Source organism: Vidua chalybeata, chromosome 5 (assembly GCF_026979565.1).
Source record: "Vidua chalybeata isolate OUT-0048 chromosome 5, bVidCha1 merged haplotype, whole genome shotgun sequence".
Classification (NCBI taxonomy): Eukaryota; Metazoa; Chordata; class Aves; order Passeriformes; family Viduidae; genus Vidua; species Vidua chalybeata.
This window is the reverse complement of record NC_071534.1, coordinates 9500688-9516882: the sequence shown is the minus strand read 5'-3', so window position 1 is coordinate 9516882 and position 16195 is coordinate 9500688. Positions and strand designations below refer to the sequence as shown.

The following is a 16195-nucleotide window of genomic DNA, read 5'->3' as shown; positions in this document are numbered from 1 at the left end:
CTTTCCACACATGAACAGATGAATGCTGTGATGTTCAAAGAGTTTGTCACCCTTAATTAAAGACTGAAAAGGCTTGTTCAATTCACGGGGCAGTACACAGGACAGCTCTAAATTGATAGCTTTTAAGTGGGGGATAACTGGGGGAGTCACAGGGTTTCCCATCTGCAAGAGGATCCCTCCCTCCTTCCACAGTTTTCTGTCATAGTAGCTGGAAAATTAGTATCAGATATTCTTGTATTGATTCCATTAGGCACCACTCATTTTATCAGAGCACTTGTTTTTCATACACAACTACACAGCTTCACTTTTGCAGAGTGAATCCATTATGAGTTAATTTACTGCACTGTGTCTGACTGTGACCCTTTTGCACAGCTACCGAGCCCCAGAGCAGCCTCATGTCCCACCACAACTACACCATTTCACCCTGGGAAGGAGGCTGAGAAAGCAACATCTGAATGACGTAGAGATACAGCATGTTATAGTGGAGTTAGCACCTAGCAGTTTCCTTTTTTTACCTCTTACTAGCAGATACAGCACTCCCTCATAACCAGCCAAACATTAGGTCCAAATTTTCACCTAGGACTTTTAGTTTAAAGCATAAAAGAGTGGGTAAGAAAGTGCCCCTCAGCCTGCACTGAGCTGTTGGATGCGTGAGCAGAGGGGCCTCAGGACCCTGCATGGGGCACAGGGAGGGACAGGGCTGGTGGCACAGGAGCTCCACAGCAGGGGCAGGCTCCCTCCCCCACCACACGGTGAGTGACTGCAGATGTGGGACACAAACACCTGCCTGATCCCCCCGCCACACGCGTTCCTTTGGACACGGGCAGTGGTGAGAGAGCTGGGTGCCAAGGCTCCCCAGCCCAGCCTCTGCCCGTGGCGCTCCAGCACTGACCCCAGCAGCCTCAGAGCCAGCAGAACTTCGCTGAGCAGCTCCTGTGCCTCAGGTGAGGGCAAAGCTGCCACCTGGCACAGCACACACGGGCACAGAGGATGCCATTTTCCTGCCTCAGTGAAGCTTTGCTCAGCCGCTGCCCCCAGCAGACACAGCACCTACCCAGGCAGGCAGAAGCTGCCTTCTCACACCTTCAGCACGATGCTTGTAGGACCAGGGTAGCCCCCCACTAGCCACAGCACAATGGACAGGCAGACAGCAGCTCCCTGAGAGAGCTTTGACTCATTTTCGTTTTACTTAGTGAATCAACTTGCTGGTTACAGATCCCTGCAATGACAAACTCGCTAGGAAACCAGGAAAGGAGAAACAGCCACCATTCCTAAGAGCTCCATTTCCCATCCCTGCAGTGCCCCTTCATGGCTGTAGGCAGGATGCTGCACAGTCACCCTCTGCCTCCTTTCAGTGCTTGAACAACAAAGTATACAGTGTAGAAAGTTATTTAAAAATGCAAAACCAGTAAAAGACACATCCTATGGCTACACACCTTGTTTCTCAGGCAGGCATGCTGATCTCACAAAGTCACTGATGTTGGAAAAACCTCTAATGTCACCAACCACCCTTTAATCCAGCATCACTCTTATCCACCACTACACCACAATCCAAAGTGCCACATCCAAATGTCTTTTGAAAACTCCTCAGGGCAGCTGGTTTCAATGATTTGCCAACACTTCAGGACAGAAGCTTTTCCTTACGTCCAATCTAAAACTCCCCTGGTGCAATTTGAGGCCATTATCTCTCATCATTTTCACTTGTTACTTGGCAGAAGAGACTGATTTCCCTCCCCTGCTCCCCTCAACCATTTTATAGCCTCCTTTCAAGGAGTTGTAGAGAGACATAAGGGCCCCTTCCAAGGCCCCTTTTCTCCAGAGTAAGCACCCCCAGCTCCCTTAAATTCTCCCCATAAAACCTGTGCTCCAAATCCACCCCATCTTGATGTCTTCCTTGCAGTGAGGGACCCAAAACTAAAGACAGGCTTCAAGGTGCAGATGTGTCACAGCAAATGCCACAGCACACATCACAGTCAAGACAGCCACAATACACAGAACATCCCCACACAATTTCAGAAAGCTTCACCTCACAGTAACACCTTACCTCTTCAGAAGGCTTCATCCCAAACACAGTAACTAACACCCCACCTCTACAGAAGGCTTCAGGCATCTCCCCACACAGAGTAACACCATTCCACTTCAGAAGGCTGTAAGCATCTGCCCTCCTTGTCCTTCAGCCCAGCCTTTTACACCCCTGGTGTTGCTGCACTGCACCTGTGTGCCCTCTGTTCCCTCTGGGGTTGGTCAGTGCACCTGGGCACTCCATGGCTCTTCCCTTCAATGCTGCTCACCTGTCCTGCACAGCTGGAGCCACAGGTGCTCTGGTTTCCTCAGAAGCCAGGGAGAGGTGTGAAAGGACAGGCTTCAGATACTGTGCTCTGACCTGTGCTGACCTCACTAAGCAAGGCTAAGAGTTTCTTCATTGATGCAGCTGGTCCATGTGTTCCTGGGAGTGCATCAATTACCTGTGTAGCCCCTAAAAGTGAAGCATGTCACTTCTGAGCTGCTACATGCTACTGAAGCAACTCGAGTGTTTTACTCATGGAAGTTTTACTGACCTGCCCAAGCTGTAGGTGCTCATGCACTTTTACTGACACATCCCTTAACTCCTGTTTTGAGAACATTGGTTAACTGACTCAGATTAAAACAGGTGATTTCTAAATCCCCTTTCCCTCATCACAGCTGTGCCACAAAGGTGTTTCCCTTTCTCTCCACACATTATTTCCATGCATTCCTGCTGGATATATTCCAGGGCTCTCCAAAAGGTCCTATGGCACAGAGCATGAGCAGCAGCTCTACTGCTGCTTGAGCATAATCATTTCCATCTCCCAGCCTGCTGCTACCACAGCAGGCATGCATCAGTGGTTTTCCTTGGACTCCTTCAGACTCATCACTCTGGGCTGCTTCTTTCCCTGAGAAACAGTCTGGTATATGGGGACTGTTGGATATTTTTTGGCTCTTTCCTTCCCAATATGCCCTCTAAATATGTCACAGTGAGGTGTGATGTCCCCTTGAAGGTCTGCCAGGAAACAAACCTGGATAGACAGGGGATGTTGAGGATGAACTCTCATTTTTTATGAGATCTGATTGGTTGCTTCTTTTTTTTTTAATGTAATTTTTTATTAGTAGAACTGCAAACATCTTTGCTGCCAAAGACTGATCTCTACCCTAGCAGTGTAAGCAAAATTATTCTTAGTTCCTCTTTTTTTATTTTTTTTTATGATGATGATAATAGGACCCAAGGGTAGCCTAAGAAATACTGAGAGAATTAAAATTTTGGATGGCTAAATGAAAACTTCAAGCAAAAAAAGGCAAATGAAGTAAGAATTAATAAGCCCATGAGGTCACTGCTGGTGTTCAGCTCATGTCAGGGGGCAGGGAACTTGCAGTTATGCACATGGCAGCTATCACCCACCATGGAGAAAGGAGGGTGGAGTCCACATCCCATCAGTGAGCTCATCTCCATTCTAATCCTACGCTTCCCATATTTTTGGAGCACAACTGCTGCTGTTTTAGCAGGAACTGAGCTCAACCTTGCCAGCCAAGGGGTGTAGAGGGTCAGGAATTTCCAGACTGCTCTTCAGTCCAGTCCACCCCCACTAGCTGATGTTGTTTATAAGTCCCTGTACCCTCTCTGCTTAAAGAGAAATCTAGATCCACCTACTCTCTGCACTTCCTGAGCTGTTGATGTACCACAGAGCTGAACTTGGCCAGCCTGGGAATCTGTCCCACAAACACTGGTGCATGCACTGGTAAAATCTGGCTTTCACAGCTTAGGTGTCTGTGAGTGCCTAAACTACAGGGCAAATAAAGAGATCAGATTTCTCAGACCCAAAGCGTATTAACCTGAAATGGAGAAATATTTATGCAGTATTCAGGGAGGCTCCCAGTTCTCTTCCTACTACCAGCTAAAGCATCACATACAGTATTTAACATGCATTGTGCACTGTACTCAGTCTGGTTTGGACAGCAGACATCAGAGGGAGCTGTCTTGCCCACCTGCATAAGCAGCTGGAAGAGCTTGCCCCATGCACAAATGAGGAGGAACCTTTTTAATATCAGCAGTGGAGCTGGGTGTATAAAAGTGGGCACAAGGAACAACACTCTCTTCCCATGTAGTTTTTTGGGCTGACTTTTTTTGGGGGAGGAGGTAGAGCAGCGTTTTTGATGGGCTTTTTTTGGCTCCTTCCAGCAGTTTTCCAGCCTTCAGAGCTTGTCAGGTTTGTAAAAAGAGCAGCCAGGATCTGAACAAAATTGTTCTTGTGCTTTTTCAGAGTCCACTGCTTATTGTGTTGCTGCAGCAATGGGTGAGAGAACATGGGCACACAACTGGGCTTGTCTGCTGCAGGTTTCCTTCAGCTAATTCAGGTTTTGCAAGTCATGATGTGAGTTTTTCTCCCTGAAAGAATAAAATTGAAAAAGTCACTGATGATTTGTTCTTTGGCTCTATTTTGGTGCCAATGCATCATTTAGCACTACAGCAACCATCAATACCCATTCAGGCACTATCACAAAGCTTTTCCCTAACATTCACTGTGTCATTTAGAAAGTGATAAAAATCCCAGTTAGAGCAGTATATTCTTTTGTGGTCCCCTAGTTCCAGCAACCTTTTAAGGTACTGGACAAAATTAGTAACAAATTACTTTATGAATACCAAGTCCTTTTGTTGCAGCGTTCTGAGAGTTTGTAATACTGTCAGATTTGAATTACATATAACAAAAATTAAGCTACTTTGTGTAGCTGCTTGCTTAGACAGTGAGGTAATTACATATAATAAGGAGATCTGATTAACAATCACTCCTAGTCATGGCAACCTCACACCATTATTGTGCTTAACATGAAGACAGATTGTTATATTGTTTTGGAATGTGGGAAGCCAGCAATAGCAGTGGCACACCATAAACTTAATACATAGAATAGGATTTTTAACATTGCCAGCTGCAGTGAATTAATTGTTCCCAATATTTTATTTTTTCAGGGAGTATGGTTTTGCCCATGGGATAAGAACTGTAAGATGCTCAGTAACTTGTACACTGTTCCTTAAGCAAAAATACTATAATGTCCAAGGTTTTGTTGCCCACAATAAAAACAACTCTATGGGTACTGTTTTTTTCTTGTTTTGAAAGGAAACCACAGCACAAAACAGTCATTGTCCTATCACAAGGAGATGTGATGGCAGTAGTAAAAACAAACATCCTGGAAGAGACATCTTCACCACTGAGCCCTGCCCCAGCAGTTCCCCGGTGCCTTCCTTTGAGCCATCGTGCCATGGGCTAAGATAACTGGAGTATATGCTACTGTGAATTTACAGTGCCAGAGGTTTTTTCATTTGGGAAGACTAACAGAAACAGGGAGTTCAGACCCAATATTTCACACGTGGCTCAAGGGCTTTTGTTCCCTCTGCCCGAGCAACCCTGAGGGCACACACCCTGTTTACCCTGAAGGATGGAAAGGGGAATTTTATTAATTTTATTAATTTTATTAATAATGCAATATTTTCCTGTATTGGTAAAGTATCTTGTCCAGGGTTAGAATAAGCAGCTCTATTTCGAGACTCTCCTTCCCAAGCGCGTGGCATTTTAAACTCAGGGAAGCAGCTGGAAAAGAAAATGTCACACTCAGTTCTGTTCAGGACTGAGTTTTGAATCTTGGCTAAGCTTAACCAGGCAATCAAGGAGTGTAAGTCAGCTTGCTGATTTGTGCCTCTGAAAAGGAAACAGCTCCAGCCTAACCACATACAAAATAAACAGCCGTGCTTTTCAAAGGGGACAATACACAAAGCTGTGAAACTCCTCAGCAGAGCAGGAGGAGAGCTGGGAGGGAGGGAGGCAGCATCAGGAAGAACTCATTTGGTACTGAGGGGATTTATGAAACATTTGAGACACATTTCAGAACTGAGAGTGAAAACAGAACAGAAACCTCTCAGAGGGCAGCAGTAGCCAAGTCGAGCTCCCAAACATCCTGAGCACAGCTCCCACGCTGGGACTGTGACACAGGCCAGCACAACTGCTTGGCATAGGCAGCAGCTCAGAGATCCAAATGTCCATCTGTGGGAGAAAGTTATTGGGTGAGGAGGTGATAAGGTAGCCAGGGAAAGCACATGAACACCAAGAAAAGCAAAGAACTGCACTCGGGCATGGAGTCAGTAGCTATCATTCAGGAAAGGGTTCGGTGTCACTGTGCACAGTGCCACTGGAACGTCGAGCCCATGCTTCAGGAAGCTTGAAAAAGCAAATAAGGCACGTAGAACCATGGGGGAAGGAAGGACATGGAGGACAGAAAGGAGAATCACTGTGCTTGTGTCTATGTCAAGGCCCTGTTGTTACCCTTGAAAATTACACAGCATATATAGAAATAATGCAGCAACAGCTGGATCCCTGTTCAGAGCAACATTTGTGTGGGGAACAGAGGCACCCTGGGACTCTCCAGCCTGGAGGAGAGGGAACTTGATCTTCCATGCTGGTGGCTGCAGTGAAGGGCAGGAGGGGGAGATTTGTGGCTCCTTCTCAGTATCTGAGTCCTAAGGACATGAAATGAATTATCTTGCAACAGAACTGGAATGAGCGGAGGAAGCACTTTTCCATGTGGCACATAATTAAGCTCAAACACAGATAATTCTGGAAGCCAAAAGTATAATATGGTTGAAAATGTAGTTTGACAAATTCATGGAGGAAAATCTATTACAGTCTGTGCAACACAAAGCCACAAGTCCCCAGCTCAGAAAATCCCTGAGTAATGGGGCGGGGAAAGTTTTATGACACATTAGACCCCTTCCTGCACTCCTTTTTAATTTTCATAGGAAGCAGAAAATGTTGTCTGGTCTGACACACTGCTGCTATCCCAGTGTTCCCAAACTAGCTGCCCAGCCTGCTGTCACTGGAGTGCCCTAAGACCCAGCTGTATGGCTGGCTGTATCCTGCAGGATCTGTTGGGAAAACTTCCCACCTCCTGTCTGCAACTACTCTCCCCACATGTAGGGTATGCCCTGTGCCTTTTATATCTCAGTTATACAAAGCTTTTTCTACTCCGTGAGGAAGATTATATTATAGAGTGGAATAAAAGACTAGTTTGACAAGCTTGATCAGGGTCACATCCTAAATTAAGTAGAAGGAAGATTCCTGTCCAAATCTTGCAGACGGCTGGGGGTGGCAACCAGTCTGCCTCAGGTTTCAGTCCTATTTTCTCCAAGAGCACACTGAACTCATCATCTCATTGAAAAAGCTTTAGCAGTGAGCAACTGTGAATAAGCTAAATCCAGAGAAGTCTGCATGGATAGGAGGCAAAATGCAGTGTTCTTCTCCAGGGAGCAGAGCTATCCATGAAAAGAAGTAGAAGTAATCTAGTCCTTCTCAAAAACAAACAAGGAACATAAACCCCCCTCTTTTCTTTGCTCATAGTGATCTTTATATAATCACCTTTGGGTGCAAGGCTGGCATGGAAAATTCCAGTCCAAAAAGTTAAGAGACATGAAACAAGGAAGCTATAGATGAAACCAGGTTTTCAACTACCTCAGGCACATGCAATCAGTCTTCTCATTGAAGGGTGTGAAATCCTCTTACTGAGAAGACAGCACAGTGTGCCCAAGCTGAAAAACCCCTCTTCTTGTGCAAAGCACCCAGGGCATGCAAAGGCACCCTGTCAGCCACAAGCTGCTGTGCCCACCCTGCTCTTCATCACATTTCACAATTGCAGGGTCTTACATACAGGTAATCAACACTTCAGATGGACTGAACTGAAAATGTCCTCTGAGCAGCTTTTCACAAGGGCAGGTAGTGATAGGACGTGGGGAATAGTTTTAAACAAAAAAGAGGAAAGATTTAGGTTAGATGTTAGGAAGAAATTCTTTACTCAGCGTGTAGGGAGGTACTGAAAAAGTTTACCCAGACAAACTGTGGATGCCTCATCCCTGGAAGTGTTCAAGAACAGGCTGGATGGGGCTCTGAGCAACCTGGTTTAGCAGGAGGTGTTCCTGCCCAGGGCAGGGGGTTGGAATGAGATGATCCTAAAGGTCTCAGCCAACCCAAATCATTCTGTGATTTTATGATTTGTAACTCCTCTCTTCTGTGTCCACCTGAAAATATCAGTTCTGCTCCTACACTGCCCAGAGACCTTAGGGAGCACCTGGCGGACTTTCTATTTAGAATTAATTCTGTTTTTCTGTTTCACACATTTTTTTTGCTGTCCTTGGACAGGTTCAAGAGGCTTGAAGGCAGCAGAAGCACTGTTTCTAAAAATACAACTAACAGATTAACTGTGGTCTCCACAGGCTGCCTGTTGGGCCTTCTCTGATGTAGCAATGAACAGAATGGTGTTGTAAAAGCCTTGCAGTTGAACTTCATTCTCCTGATAAGCTTCTCCTAAATAAAAGAAAATTGCATATACCTGGTCATGTTACAGTGAGGATAAAGCACAAACTGAGCAATAAAAGAGGCTCATATGTTTAATGCTTCCAGGTGTTCTGTGGTCTTCCTGCTTGCAATTCTCTTCTAATATCTCTTCAGTATCTCTTGCTACATGACTTCTGGTTTTGTTTGGGTTTAATGTTTTCCTAATTCTCTTTCACTCTTTGTTTTCTCTAAATTTGTTAGGTATTGTTCTGGGACACAAAGTAAGCAGGAAATCTTGCGCGAACCTTTTTATCTAGTTCTGTGAAATGTAGTTTGAAAAGCAGAGCCTGTGTCCTCTTTAGGTAGAGGAGCCAGAGAAATGGTACTGTGCCTTTATAAACTGCACAGTTTGTCACTAAGCTCATGTATTCTGCTACCAGCACTGAATATGCTGTCTTAAACACAAAAATTCAGGCCCCTGTCTCAGAATCTGTAAGCACCTGAATCAAAATCCAACAATTTTTCCTGTTCTATCAGTATTCTTTACTGTCTGAGTGCTGTAAGAAAAGCATCTTCCTTATGCACCACTGGCATTAAAGGTCCTTGAAGAAAAGTTAGGTTCTCTGTCAAAAATGTGATTTACTGAATTTGCATGGGGGATATAAATAAAATTTGGTAAAATTCTCTTCCTGAAGGAAAAGAGCATCTAGGTCAGTTGTTGCTACTGTTGCTCTGCAGTGTTAATGAGAGAAAATGCAGGAATTTTTTGTCACTTGGAACATGACTCAGAATAAGAGACAGACAATCTACTGATTAGGAAAGGGGGGAGTTGTTAATTTAATTAAGGAGTCAATGAGTTAAAATGGTATTTTAAATCTAAGTATCTAAGCCTGAAAAAATTTTAGGAACACTGTAAGCTTTTGTATTTCAAAAGCAGCTTGGGTTAAGATTATTTATCCTTAAGAGGTGACATCTCAGCTTTGCAGATGGAGAGAGGACTTTGAGTTCTAGAGAGATTAGTCACTGCCAGTAACATCACCACTATAAAATAAAGAAAGTATATTTTTTGGGTATAATGTTACTGAGACACAATGAGAGCAGTTCCATAGTTGAGGTAAAAGTTTGTTACTTTTCATGAAAAATGTTGACAGGGTAGGCAATCAAATTTTTTTTCTCAAATATTCTTCTGTCCACAATTTCAAACCATAAAGGTTTGGACATGTACAAGCTGAAACACTGAAGCTGAAAATAGCATGCACAATGTTTTAGCCAAATATTTCACCAGGCTGGATACTTAGTGGCTATTATTAAAGAGTTTTGAAGTTTAACTGTACTTTGGAAATAAAAATTTTTCTTTTTAAAGAAAAAACAAATCAAACACTTGCTAAAGAAAATATTTTTTTGTTGAGAAAACCAAAACAGTAACAGATTTCAGTCTTGATGCATGATACAGAATTGAAAACAGACAATTTTCCCAATTAATGTCCATTTCATCAAATTTTCCACTTTGACCAAGCTGTTGTTTTTCTACACACAAGGTGGGGGAGGAGTTTCATGACCATTTTTCTATTACTTCTACTATAATTTCGTACTTTCCATATTATGCCCACCTTTAGTTGGGTTACAGAGCTGCTGGCTGCCCCCACCCCATCAGGTTTAGGCACCTGCCTGTTGCTGGGAATCCCAGAATAGTTTGTGTTGGAAAAGACCTTAAAAACCATCTTGTTCCAACCCCCTGCCATGGCAGGGACACCTTCCACTACCCCAGGATGCTCCAAGCCCCATCCAGCCTGGCCTTGGGCATTTCCAGGCATCCAGAGGCAGCCACAGCTTCCCTGGGCAGCTGTGCCAGGGCTTCACCACCCTCACAGAGAGGAATTTCTTCCCAATATCCAATTTAAACCCACTCTCTGCCAGTTTGAGGCCATTCCTTCCTACCCTGTCACTCCAGGCCCTTGTGAATAACAGTTTCTCTCCATCTTTCCTGTCAGCTCCCCTCAAGTCCTGCAAGGCCACCATGAGCTCACCCCAAAGCTTCTCCAGGTGAACATTCCCAGCTCTCCCAGCAGAGCTGCTCCACCCTCTGCTCATCCTGGTGCCTCCTCTGGGCTCTCTGCAGCAGCTCCAGCTCCTCCTGTGGGGGAGAGGGGCAGAACCCCCTGCCCTGCTGCCACGCTGGGCTCAGCCCAGCCCAGGGGGTTCAGGGTCCCAGGACATGGCCAGGGCACAGCCACCCCTCATCCTGCAGCACCCTCAGGTCCTTCTCCCTGGGCTGCTCCAGCTGCCCATTCCCCAGGCTGGCTTAATCACAAAAAGGCTTCACTTGGAGCATTTGTGACTCACTGGTTTTAAAGCAGGCGCTCTCACACCACAGCTTGACATAAGCAAGGGTTTCCTTCACATTTATTAGCGAGCAGATGCCTTCAGCTCCTCTGCAAGAGTAAAATCTTCAGTCAGAGCTTCACTCCATTTGGTCATTTAAAAAGCCACAGATTCTAGATTGCTTCTCATCCCCTCACTGTGCTTTTCCACAGCACCAGGTTCTTATGTGGAAGGAAAGCTATTCCATGAGGAGCTTTTTTCCAGCCAGCCCTTGCAGTGCTGTGCAGCAGTAGGAGAGGTGACTGGGGATTCTTGGGCACCAGCAATGCCTGGATCAGATTGGGATGTCTCAGTCCCATGAGGACTCAACAATGGGATTATTCCTTTGTCATGGACAGAAGCTCAGCCAGGCTGCAGCAGGGGCAGGAGGAGAGGAGTGAAAGAGAAGAGACAGGGGAACACAAAAGCTGAAGAACCTGTAAGATAGCCAGGAACTGCAGGAAGAGACAGGATTGTGCCTAGCAATCTATTTTTGAATTGGCTGACAAGAACCCAATGTGTTGCTTGGGTAAGGATCCTGTGGCAGCTTATAAGAGGAGCCAATCCTCTCCCAAGGGAGGGGAGAACAGTGCAAGCCCCCAGGTTTGGCCTCTGCTCATCTCTCCTGCTCAGCAGCACTGGCCTCCAGCTGCTGCACTGGGCCTGAAGGATCAGGAATTGGATCTTCAGCTCCAATGTGTGAGACTACAGCTTCAACCTCTTAAACCACGACCCTTCAAGATGAAGAACTGCAAGAACACAACTTGAATTACTGAAAAATAAGAAAAAGAACAACCAAATCTATATTATTCCAATTATAAAGAGACAAAATGAGCTCACTTTAGTAGGTGAAGCAATGTTATTATTGTAACTAAACCACTGTTACTGCTTATCATTTACAGAGTGGGTGTTAAATGGATCAAGATTACAAAATTACCTTGTGGAAAATTCAGGGCTCTGGAGAGGAGCTGAAAAGGTTTCCAAATCAAAGCAAAATCTTATGACTTCAAAATTCAGTAATGGATTAAAATTTGCTTTCAGTTTAATTTAGAACAGTGAACATATTTCCAATAATTCATTTGGATAATGTTTATCCATCTCATTTGAGCATCTCTTATGTGAAATATGATGTGTTAGCTGGTGTATTTAATATGAAACATGTTAAAGATACTTTAATATAGAAAGAAAATGAAATGAAAACATGATAAAGTCAAAACAATTTTATCTTATATCAAAAAATGTTTTGATATTATTAAAATAAATCAAGAAAGTAAAAATGAAATGTTTTGACTTTTCGTTGTTAAAAATATTTGTCAAAATTGACATGTTCTTGCAAAACATTTGGACTTCAACAAACAGAATTCTTTTTTACAGAAGAATTGTTTTGCTGAGCTCTAATTAAAAACTGGCTAACTCACAGATCTCAAAAAATAGGTGTCAGTGGTGAATTACTACTGGGAGTCAACTAATACTGAAAGGGATTATTTCATTGGACAGTGCTACTTAATATTCTGACCTGTGATCCTGAAATAAATATAAAAACACTTCTGAAAAGTTTCTAGGTGCTAAGGAGTTCAGCAGGGTGACCAGGGCCATCACAGTGTGATGGGGATCTCTTTGGGGGACCTGTGACTCAAATATCAGCTGTTCCAAGTCAGGAAAATCCAGACATTGCCCCCATAAACAACTCTGCTTTGTCAGGACAGGAGCAAGGGGTTTTTATGGATAAATAATGGAGCAGTAAAGAACAGCAGGGGAGAAACAAGAAAGATACTGAGAGAGACCAGTGCAGGAAGGTCGTGTCCTGCTCTGACACCAACAGCATCAAACTGTGAGAGTGGAAAAATACACTAAGGAAAGGATAAGTCAGGTTAGAGCCCTTTGTTATTTTGCCCATCAAAGACTGCAAAGTGATGAGGGAAAATGAAGATAAAAGGTTACTGGACTTTCTTTAAGGACAGAGTTTTTAAAAAGGAGTTTAAAGCAGACAAGTTCAGAGGAAAAACAAAGCGACTTCTTTTACTGGTGACAGCAGAAACATGGTGATTATCCACATGGTGAGCTCATCATTTCAGGATGTCTTTAAATCAAAACTTTACTGAAGGCACAAGTTACTTTGGTTCAGCCCAGGAGAAGAAGGGGAAAAATTATCTAACCTGAGTTACAGAAAAGAACAGAATAAGTGTTTTTTAAATATCCACTATATTTATAATCTATGGGAGTCTACACATCAATTATTTGAACATGGTGAGTAATCTGAAGATAGCCAAGTTTTTTTTAACAGAATCAAATTATGCCAAAAATCAGGAATTTATTATCAACGCTGTCAACAGTTGTTGAAAGTGGATGATTGGATTAAAAACACTGTCCTGGACATAATTCACAAAATTACTTCTAATTCCAAATTTTGGTGCTAAATCTATTGAGACTGAGCTTTTTACCTTTGTTTTAGGAATAGAAAAAGAGAGCAGATCTAGAATGGCTGCCCTGGTGGCAGGGAGACACGCAGATGCAAGAGGGATACCTGCTCTCCTTCCTGATTCAAAGCTTCCCTGGTGCCTCCTCCATTACCCAAGACCTCAGGATACTTTCAGCAAACGGAATATTTCTGTAGAAACGTTTTTCTCTCAGCAAGCACCATTTCATCAGGAAAGAAATTAAAACTTGATCAATATAATATCAGTGTTTAATTCCTGCTCGTACCACAAAACTAATTGTGCCAAACTAGGTTTGCAATTTATATTTCTATTATGTTCTTCTCTACATGTAAAATGGGAATCTGAGCTTCTTCTACCTTCATATCCATGGGTGGAAGACCTTCTCTCTCCCAGTGTGTGTTTGCTTACACACAAAGTAAGAAGCATATCAGCTCATTTGTAACATAGATGATGCTTGTCCTTCTACTGCTCTATTTAAAAAAAAATACAGCCAACAGTTAGGAAGTGCAAGTCAGATATTTTTTTCTGCCATCCATGACTTAAATCTTATATATTTAAATAAAATATTGAATTATTTGGAGAAATTAATTTATTGTATGCCATGTGTTCCTTTGCAGAACAATGTGACAGTGGGATAGCATTTGCAATTTCAGATCATTTCCCATGGCAAGGAAATTACATTTGCCAGCCAGCTGGTTTCTTTAACTCCTTTGAATGTACACATGATGGATACTGGCTAGTGTGGGAGACAAGAAATCCTGCTCACTCTAGCTCAACAGCAAGCACTCTGGGAAAGGTTCAGCTGACAGCGAGGAACAAACCAGGTCCTGTAACCAGAGCTGGCATGGGCTTGCCACACTCTTCAGTATCTCCTCCCCCTCATCTTGGCTGCTCCCTTTTATTTCATGTCCCTGTTTTTAAACCCTCCACCCTCTCCCATGTCAGTGCACCTTTTCATTAATCCCTTTTTTCCACTACCAGTCCCATAAATCTTTCCTTGCCTTTCTCCTCCACAGTGGTAGCTCCTCTTCCCATCAGGAAGACTCATTCTTCTTTCTGATCCCTGCAAATGAAGATCGCATATTTCAATATATGAATATCCCTTAATACTATTATTATTGTTATTATCCATGATATATTAAGAAATTACTTGGCACCCAGTGCTCTCGTTTATTTGACAAGGTGGTGGTTGGTCAAAATTTGGACTCATTGATCTTGGGAATCTTTTCCAAACTCAGTGATTCTGTGGATTTTACACTTCCCCCTATACAGCTCTCCCTCAGACAACTCCGCTGTTTTAACCGCAAATTTTAGTATTCACATAGGTCAAGATCAGAGTAAAACATTTTCTTGGTCTAGTGCATAAGACACAGAAAATAGTTTTTCCTTGTGCAGAATTATTAGACACAATTTCATTTGTTTTCTTTGGTTTAATCTGTTTCTGAAATCTTGCTTCTAGTCAGCAGCCGCAGTGAGAGATTGCACCTTTTGGGCCAGACATAGAATCACAGATCCATTAAGGTGGGAAAAGACGTCCAAGACCATGGAGTTCACTTTTGGCTGAGCATCACTTTCTCAACTAAACCATAAGTGCCTTGTAGAGTCATTTCTAGAGCACTTCCAGGGATGATGATTCCAGCACTTCCCCTGGCAGCCCATGCCAGTGCTTGACAACCTTTTGGTGAAGAAATTCTTCCTGATGTCCAACCTGAACCTGTCCTGGTTCACTGAGGCCATTTGCTCCTGCCCTGGTGCTGGCTGTCTGGGAGGAGCTGCAAGTCCATAGGACACACACCAAGAAAAAGCTTCTGTTTCCTAGATAGCTCTACCAGTCTGGCACCTGCATGGCAACTGAACTTGCAGAGGTTGGTGAATTAAGTCAGCTCTGTTTTATGCAGAAGAAGCATGAAGGAGCTCGAGACAGTTTGGTGCAGATAGAACACTGCCACTTGCTCATTACCAGAATTGCTAAATCTGGACAAGTGTGCTGGGACAGCCAGGAACCCACTGCTCCTTCTGTAGCTTTTAAACACAACCTGTTACACAATCCAAAAGAGTTAAGATCAGCCACTAGACCTCTAGACATCATTTTTCCAAACTTATTTTCAAGTTATCTTCACTGAATTTTGTGCTACAAGCCACAGGAGCCCAGTGAATCCACGTGCAGAGTCTGGATCAACACTGCAGCTTAGTGCAACTTCAGAGCTCTCACATTGTTGCCACAGCCCAGAGAAAAGTGGAGCAGCAGCTGCTGACACAACTTTCAGAGTAGCTTAAGTATTTAAAAGGTCAAATAAAAGTTTTGTGTCTCCCTCTCTCCACAGTCTTTTCTTGTTACTTCACTGATAAAATCTGGGGAGGACGTGCTGCTGTTGTTATAGTGCAACAGGACTGGCAAAGCCCCACTTTAGAAAAGTGTAGGTTGTAGCATGCATGACTAATGATTAATGATGCTCATTAAAAAATGAAGTTCTGATGAAATTCATTAATGCTTGGCTTGAGTCTTGCTAACAGTTATGCAACATTAAGAGCAAGGCAATTACAGATCTTGGCTGCAACTCATTGAGAGATAAAAGAATACCCTTTTTCCTGTTTAACTCAATGTATGACATGCTGCACTACAGAAAAGATCTGTCTTGAAAAAGCTTCTCCAACAATGAGACACAGCCTGCAGCTCCATTGCCACCTGCGGGTAACTGCTGGAGTCTGTCATCCTGTTTCATTTCCCAGAGCACAGGGGGGAAAAGGTATCCACAGAAAAGAGGGATGAGAAGTAAAAGCCATGCTTCTAACTTGCCCTGGATATGTGCTGAGGCCCGAGCAGCAGGCCTTAGCCAGAGCTGACTTACAAGATGGACCCTGGGCAATATGTGGCTGCTGACACCGTCAGTATTATTTGGCTAAAAATACATGACTAAGACCCTGATGCTATCTGTTTAACACCAAACTGACTGCTTTAGAAACTTTCACATAACCTTGTGTAGTCACCTGCAAGAAATCTAGCATTTTAAGAATCTTTCCCAACTGACATGAACAGAGACTTGGTTTAGGGTATTTTATGGGAAACCC

At 43.5% G+C, this 16195-nt stretch overlaps 1 long non-coding RNA gene across 1 annotated transcript; it reads left to right on the top strand.

Moving 5' to 3' along the window:
* The first annotated feature begins 1988 nt into the window (after nucleotides 1-1988).
* On the top strand, nucleotides 1989-4425 carry LOC128788837 (uncharacterized). The gene is made up of 2 exons (XR_008431218.1): nucleotides 1989-2149; nucleotides 4275-4425. It is a non-coding gene; the product is annotated as an uncharacterized LOC128788837 (long non-coding RNA).
* Nucleotides 4426-16195: the final 11770 nt, after the last annotated feature.